The 8,805-nt window shown below is 35.0% G+C and overlaps 1 protein-coding gene across 4 annotated transcripts in view; it reads left to right on the top strand.

Moving 5' to 3' along the window:
- Positions 1-8,805, top strand: part of TMEM117 (transmembrane protein 117) — a 561,715-nt gene that overhangs the window by 369,167 nt on the left and 183,743 nt on the right. The window lies entirely within an intron of this gene.

Raw genomic sequence — 8,805 nt, 5'->3', positions numbered from 1 at the left:
CTTAAACCTAAGGCATGAAACCTTAAGAATTCTAAAAGAAGATGTTGTGAAGACCCTTTCAGACATCGGCCTAGGCAAGGAATTCTTGAAGAAGAATCCCAAAGCAATCGCCGTAGCAACAAAAATAAATAAGTGGGATCTAATCCAATTAAAAAGCTTCTGCACTGCCAAGGAAACTATCATTAGAGCGAACTGACAGCCCACAGAATGGGAGAACATATTTGCTCTCTACACATCTGATAAAGGACTGATAACAAGAATCTATCTAGAACTCAAAAAAATCAACAAGAAAAAATCAAACAACCCCATCAACAAATGGGCAAGGGAAATGAACAGAAACCTTTCAAAAGAAGACAGAATAATGGCCAACAAACATACAAAGAAATGCTCAACATCTCTAATCATTAGAGAAATGCAAATCAAAACCACAATGAGGTATCATCTAACCCCGGTGAGATTGGCCTCTATCAAAAAATCACAAAACAACAAATGTTGGCGAGGATGTGGAGAGACAGGAACACTGTTACACTGCTGGTGGGACTGCAAATTAGTGCAACCGCTGTGGAAAAGAATTTGGAGATACCTCAGAGAGCTAAAAATAGAAATACCATTCGATCCAGCAATAGCACTATGAGGCATCTACCCAAAAGAGCACAAAACATTCTACGATAAAGACATCTGCACCCGAATGTTTATGGCAGCACACTTCACTATTGCAAGAATGTGGAAACAACCCAAGTGCCCGTCAATCCATGAGTGGATTATTAAAATTTGGCATATGTTTACAATGGAATATTATTCAATCATAAGAAACGACAGTGATCTGGCACCTCTTATACTTTCCTGGATTAAACTTAAGCCCATTATCCAAATTGAGGCACCACAAGAGCAGAAGAACGGGATCCATTTGTACTCACCATCAAATTGGTATTAACTAATCAACACTAGGGTGATCACATGACAGAAATACTCTCTAGGGATTAGGGAGATGGGGGGCAAATCTACAACTAAAGAACACGGGGAGCACTAAAGGGAGGGAAGGGCATGCCTTTAACTCGCATTTGGGTGAGGCAAAGACATAAAGTGTAACTATAATGTTGGTACCCTCACAATACCCTGGAATAATAAAAAATAAAAGAAATTTTTTCTTACTTATGGAGACGGTTACATATTGTCTCTTCGAACTATGATTGTCACTGAAAGATGTATAGCAAATCATTTGTAGGACTTTCGAAAAAGTACAGAGTCCTGGTTTCTACTTCAGGTGAATGGGATATGAGTGCTCTGGGGTGAGGCTCAGCAATTGCATGACAGGGACATTGCTCAGCTGATTCTGATGCCTGTTGCTGACTTCAAATTACTACAGGAAGAGAACCCACTTAACTTCATAGCTAGATAAATGAAATATGTGAAGCAGGAAAGAGAAGGTAAGTAATTCTATTGGTTAAACACTCCTGAGATTTATAACTCTGTATTCACAATTCTGAAGTCTTGAAAGCTTTGAAAGCAAAAATAATAATAATAAAAAGACTTTATAAAACCTGCTCTGCCCTTATCCGGTGTTTGCAATGCCAGATATGAACTGACATGAAGCTCTTCGTGTTCCTTTTTTATCCTAAATGTGAAGAGTCATGTGATTTGTTACAGAAACATGAATGTGTTTTACTGTGGAGGTTTTACCTCATAAACTGTGCATATTCTAAATATAACTATACGTATACTGCATTCCTATTCTAGAATCTGAAGAATTCTAAATCTTAAAATGTATCTAGCCTCAGTAAGACTTGGATAAGAGATGGTAGAGTTGTAATGGCTTCAGTTGATATTTTGTTTCGTCCTACTCAACTGATGTGAGCATATTCTACGCCTGACTGTAAACTGCTCTAGGGCAGAGACTCTGTATGCTCACCTTGAACAATAATAACCTTACATATTGGATCACTTAAAATAGCACCTTGTCCAGGCCCCACAACAATCTCCTCAGGGTCTCAGGGCTTACCATCCCCATTGTGAGGAGGAACAATCTGAAGCAAGTCAATGAGCTATCACAGTGCTTCGTGGAGGGCCACAGAGTTAGTAATCCGTGAGTGCTTAGTAAATTGAACATTGCTTTAAATTGAATTGAACTAGGGAATTATTTTTTTTCTCTCTAAGTGAAGGAATACATCAATGTGTGGTGGTCAAAAAAAAACTTGAACAAAGAAAATATTTGATAAATACATTTAGAAGATTTATATAAACATTTTCCAAATCCCATGAACAAATGAGGTGCAAATTTTATTGATGCATTTATGATCAGAGCCAGCTTTAAGCATTAAGATTAATATATAAGGGTAGGGTTTACATAAAATTATGATGCCAAAACTTTTCTTCATAATTTTTCATATTCATTACAGACATTACACTCATTTTTATGAACTTTCCTCTAGTCATATATACTGAAACTTAGAGGAGTATACCAGTAATGTGGGAAATGGGTTTGGGATAAAGGGCGCAGCATGGTCACTTGTAACCCTCATTCCCTCTCCATCAGTGGGGTCTTTAGCAGCAGAGCCAGTGGGCCACTTACAGGACCCGAGGTCCTCTGCACCGGAGGCTTAGCAGCCCGCTTCCTGCTCTGACTGCACTGTCGTTCAGGACCTACTGGATCCCCACCGTTTTCAGTCTTTGCCATAAGGGAATTGCCACTTTCCAAATGCAAGTATAAGTGAGGGAAAAGGATTAAGAATATAATGGCTTAGTTTGGCTGCAGTGCTAAATTGCTCTGTGCAAATCATGAAACTTGTCTGAGTCTGCTTCACTATTTGTGAAATGAAGATTGTCACACTTGTGTGACACCGAATGGTTAGGAGTAAAAATGCACTAATGTTTCAAGAGTGCTTTGAAAATTATTGTGTATATGATGTAGGTCAAGTATTGGTTGAATGTACTGAGTGAATAAAATATGTTTTCACAAGACATTTCTGAAAATAGAAAATAGAGGATTACTTTGCAAATAAATTGTTACTTCATTAAAAATTGTTAATGTTAATGAAGTAGACACATATATTTAATAGTACATTGGCTCAGAGCGTGGACATTGGAGTCAGGCATGGCCACATTTAATCTGCATACTGGCTCTGCTCCGCTGTGACCTTGGACCAGCTCTCAAGCCTCTCCAAGCTACGTGGTTACATGTTCCTATTCTATAAAACTGGAAGCATAATAATGCCTAGATCATGAAGAAAATACATGTTAATTGGTTTTCGATAAACATGTATTAGGTGCCCAAAGGTACAAAGTGAAAACTTGATCAGCCTTCCCTACTTCAGAGAAATGAAGGTAGAAGTGAGGTAGGTGTAGGGAGGGGAGGCATTGCTCAAGTGTAATCAGACTTCAGAATAAAACAGAGGATCTATGGGATTTATTTGACTGTGCCCCTTTGAAAATTATTACATATGTTTATTCTCTTTGGAATTAATTCTTTCTAGATATTAATTATGTCTTTCTAGGATTAATGATAAAAACTGAAATTCTTCGTTAAAATACTTCATTCTATACAATGCTACAATGAGGATGAGAGGAAGAATGTGGAAAAATTGAACTGTTCCCGGGAATATGGTGGCCTAGATAACTAGGAAAAAGCAACAGCAACAACCTCCCAACACTAAACACCCTGGCTATATTTTTTTTAAAATCAAACAAATAGATAATAAAACCAGCAATCTTTTAAAAACCATGGTCTTTTTTAGGAATGCAAAGGATATCTTTGGAGACCAAAAATAAACTGTGACTCAAATGCAGATAGGTAAGAAGTAGAATAGTGACTGGCCTGTAGGCATCTGCCAATCGTTAGTGACTTAGAGCTCTTGTTTTTACACTCACATGAGGGAAAGGCAACAAAACCTCAGGGCCCAGACAAAGTATGTCGTCAGATCAGAAAGAGTCAACATAAGGCCAGGACCCCTGAAATGCTGCACTTTCAGTGAAAATGTTGACTGAAAAAAATTGCCCTAAATAGGAAGGCACCTTGAAAACTTAGTTGTCTTGTCATACATCCTAAAGAGAGGAAAAAAATGACGTCTCCCCTGAAAATTTATAAGCATAAGCTGTTCCTCAAGTCAGTAGATAGCCCAAAGTCTCACTATGTACAAGTTTAAAGAACTCCATGTTAAGAATTTATTTTAAAGTGATTCCATGTTGTTTTCTTAAGCCCTTGATAGAGCCAACCATAAATTATCCCTGGGAGAATACGTTAACAAATCAGCCCTTAAATAAATTAACAGCTCCACAAATAAAGTGCTGGTAAACATGACTGCGTAACCAAAAGTTACAAAATACACGAGGAGACAGGTATTATGAGAAATAGCAGTGAATACAACCAGCAGACTCAGACCCACAAAGATTTAGGTTATTAGAATTATGTGTGTAGGACATAAAATAATATATTAAAATACTATCTGCCAATAAATGAAGAGGGAATTGAAAATACTTATAAGGAATAAAAGACTGAGTCATTTGAAAATCACTCAAAGAACTTTTACGAATAAAAATCTTAAATGATCGAAATGAAAATTTCAGTTGTTGAGTTAAAGAGCATATTAGACAAAAGAATTAGTGAAACATAAAATACATCTGAAATATATTTTTACAGAATGATATAAAGAGAAATGGAAAATATCTAAAAGAAGGCAAGAGACAGGAAGGAAGAAGTTCTAGTGTGCATCTAATCAAAGTTCCAGAAGGTGAAAATAGAGAAAATGGGGAAGAAGAAATATTCGAAGGGGGAAAAAAAGGCTTAGAATTTTTCCTAATTGTTGAAAAGCATGACTCTTTAGATTTAGGAATCACAACAAATTCAAAACAGGAAAAAAAATTCCATGCCCGGACATATGAGAATAAAACTACATATCATCAAAGGAAGAGTAACAATAAAAGTATAAAGAGAACAAAACATTACCAATAAAGAGATCACAGTTGATTTCCAACTAGCAATAATGGAGACCAGAAGAATAACACCTTCCATGTGCTAAAAGAATGTATCTTAGAATAATATACCCTATAAACACTCTTTTGTGAGGACAAGAGCCAAGTAGATACTTTCAGAAAAATAGAAGCAAACTTTGTCTCTAAAGTTTCCTTACACCCTCACTAAAGAAACTTCTGAAGGCAACATTATGATTACGATAAAAAAAATAATCTTAAAAAGGCAATCTGAGATGCAAGAAGGGATCGTGAATAAAATATATTTAATCTTTTTTTAAATATAAGCAAACTCACTACATGAAACAGCTACCATAATGACTTATTTTTTAAAAATAAGCAAATGTTAATGAAATCCAGATGCAACTGAAATTCTGGAAAAATTTGCATATAAGTTGGGAAGGGGTTGAGTTCAATTATTATAAGTTTTTTGAATTTGGGGGAGTAAAGTGGTGATATTGATTTACTAGATTTTGCTAAATTAAGTATGCAGAATGACATTCCTAGGGCAACTTCTGAATGAATAGAAATAAAAAATATATAACATCTAAACCAATAGAAGAAAAAAAAAGAAATGAAATACAAATAAAAACTCAATCAATTGGAAGGCAGAAAAAATTTAAGGAAAAAAAATTTTAGCAATAGAGGATAAAAATGAAGTGGTAAAAATAAACTGTTACTTAAACACAGTTAATGTAACTTTTCTGTTAAAGAACAAAGATTGCCAGATTAGCTTAAAACATTTTTATCTATGTGTTGTGTATTCTTCTTCTATTGTTGCATAACAAGTTACCACAGACTTAATGACGTAAAACCAGATGCATTTGTTAGCTCACACTTTGGTAGGTTGGAAGTCTGTGTAGACTCCACTGTGTTGGCTGAATTCAGTCCCTTTTGCTTGTAGAGCTGGAGTCCCCGTTTCCTTGCTAACTGTTAGCCCTTGCAACCCAGGTCCTTTCAAATGGTTTCTTCTATGTCAGCAAAGAACATCCCTTGCATGGAATCACTCTGAAGCATCAAATATCTGACTTCTACTGCTTTAAAGGCTCATGTGATTGATTAAATGAGGCCCACTCAATAATCATTGGAGGTTATACACAGAATTCTGCCTAGCACATGCTATTCTCAGAGTCATGCGTAAAACGACAGAAAATTTGAAAGTAAAAGATTGGAAAACATATATTAGGAAAACACTATGTAAAACAAAGTTGATGTAGTTATATTGATACCTAGAAAAGTAGATTTTTGGGGAGACACAAAGCATTTTTTAAGATTAAAGAGGGCTACCACATAATGAAGGTATACAAATTTAAACTTGTATGTACCCTATAACATATTTTCAAAATTTATAAAGAATAAATTGACAGAATTTGATAATTGACAAATCTACTATCATAGTCCTTATAGTAGAAAAGAGAAAATACTGAAAATCAATGAGGTAAGCATTTAGCATTAAGAACTTAGAAAAAAACAAACAGGAGAATCAGTCAAAAACCATAGTAGGAAGGAAATAAAGATATGAGTGGAAATTAATATAATAAAAATAAAGGCACTCTAGAGAGGATTAAAATACTGGATTTTAATCCAATTAAAAAATTGGATTAAAAATTGCTTTTTTGAAAGGCTAAAAAAATTGACCAATATTTATAAAATTAATTCAGATTGAAAGAAAACAGGTCAAATAAAGCATGTGAAAAATGAAAAATATATTATCAATAGAGATACAGCAGAGATCGAAGATATAACTATATGCTTCAGTGTAGATAAATCTCAAAAATAATGAAAACACCCTGGATATGTGGCTACAACAGATATATTAACAAAACCACAGAAAAGGAACAGCTTTAATTAAAGCACTTTTACTAAGAGTAATTTTAAAAATATGCCCTAAAGCCAGTATTTCATTTTTATTTGAAATGAAAATATTTGGCTTTATTTTTAGACACTGAATGCTAAGTAGGATTTCTTTTCATGAAGGTACACATTTGGGTTATTGCTTTTGAATTGCTAAGCTTACTATTATGAATGTCACTCAAACACACAGTCTATACCATTATATCAGTTTTCAGGCAACAGTAGAACATAGAGACAGTGTTTGCTTAAACTCACAAGGCTCGTTAATTGATAGTTGCCTTTATTTATAGTCTCTCAAATTCTGAAAGTGGTTACAGTTATGTCAGATGGTTTACTTATTAGTCTTTTCTTGGACTTGCCATTTACTAACATTAAGAGCATCGAGTCAATTTAACTTCTTTTCCCCACACTGGTTACAGCTTTGTATTTGTCTGAAGGGCCTACAGCCCTATGGAGTTGGCCGAACCATTTTGGTACAAGACATTATGCAAGCAGCATGGCAGGCTACCTACTGGTGCTGGGCCTGGGAGATTGAGCCTGCTTGCTTGGCTGTGTCATTAAGGCTAGCATATAGTAGGCATCTCATTTAGAAAACTGTAATGCTGGAAATCCTTAAAGTGAGATTGGTTTTCCCTTTGAGAATGTTTCCTCTTTTTGTGTTCCAAGGGCTCATTAGTGAATAATGGTTCTTATGATCACATTTCTGAAAAAATCCTTTATTTTTCTTCCTATTAGCCCTCCATTCATATATACAGTTACAAAGCCATCATATTATCATATATATTATTTTGTATAATTAATTTATCCAGTAACAAATAGCTATCTATGTTAACAAAACAGAGTAGGTATGCATACTAAAAGTTACTCATTCTTTCAAACAATAAACAAAAATAATCAACCATGTAATATTGGGCTAATATTGTTTGGTAATTTAGTCACCCATAAAGAATAGCATGTCAGAAGATGGGGTAAATATTTTTTTTCTTCTGGCTTCTTGCTCAGCAAAACTATTAGTCATTCTCATTGTTTCCATTCATTCTAAATCATAATTCAACGTGTAGGAAAGCACATTTTACTGGGACACATCGTGTTTATTTTGTATTTGTTAACATACTTTTTGAAACTCTTCAGACCTTGCCTGGGAAGGTACTTTTTGATTGTGTATAATTGTGTATATTTCTGTATTCAGGTGATTCAGGTGTCTTTCTGTAAATGCTTCTATATTCTGAGACATGCCCAGTTTCCTTACTTAATAATAAAACAGTTATTGACCCACTGTAAATCAGTAGGGATCCAGCAATAAGGTGCAATACATCACAAAAGGAGTATAGTCTATCATTGGAGATAATAAGCAGGTGCATTAATATTCACGTGTTATGAAATACTGGTTGTGCTTCTAAAAAGCTGTAGAATACATTCTAGGTTTAATGTTCACCAGTAGATGTTTGCCAGTGATTTTCAGATACTTTTTTATAGAAATTTATTCAAGGCTTTGATAGGTGATTTAGGAGACTTTCATCCATGGTTTCCATTTACTTAATTGTATACTCAGCTAATGTTCCTCAATGAGTACCCATAATCCTTTCTGGTTGGACCTTGCTCGGTCTTTATCTCAACTGGAATTACTGTTGTGTAAGACTGGTCATATATGTGGTATGATGTGTGTAGGGGGGGTAGGAAGGGCAGCAAAAGGGGGGCAAAACTACATGCATTGACCTGTACAGTACGATATTTCCCCAGGGTCAAAGAAATGCCATTTAGACTTTTTTTCTATCTTAGAGTGATCTAAGAGGATGCATAAGAAAATAATGCTATGCTACAATGGATGCAAAGTTACCCACAAAGCAGGGCTACCACATAAGGATGCTTGTGTAGCCTGATTCCCTAAGAAAAGTTAGGGTTTCAAATAAGAAATGATACAAGAAGTCATAAGAAACTTTACACTTGTCATGATGATGTTGAATTTGTTATTGTTTCTACCATTTCATA

The sequence above is a fragment of the Propithecus coquereli genome, unplaced genomic scaffold, assembly GCF_000956105.1.
Source record: "Propithecus coquereli isolate 6110/MARCELLA unplaced genomic scaffold, Pcoq_1.0 Scaffold13, whole genome shotgun sequence".
Lineage (NCBI taxonomy): Eukaryota > Metazoa > Chordata > Mammalia > Primates > Indriidae > Propithecus > Propithecus coquereli.
The sequence above is the reverse complement of the archived record's forward strand: the minus strand, read 5'-3'. Positions and strand labels throughout refer to the sequence as shown.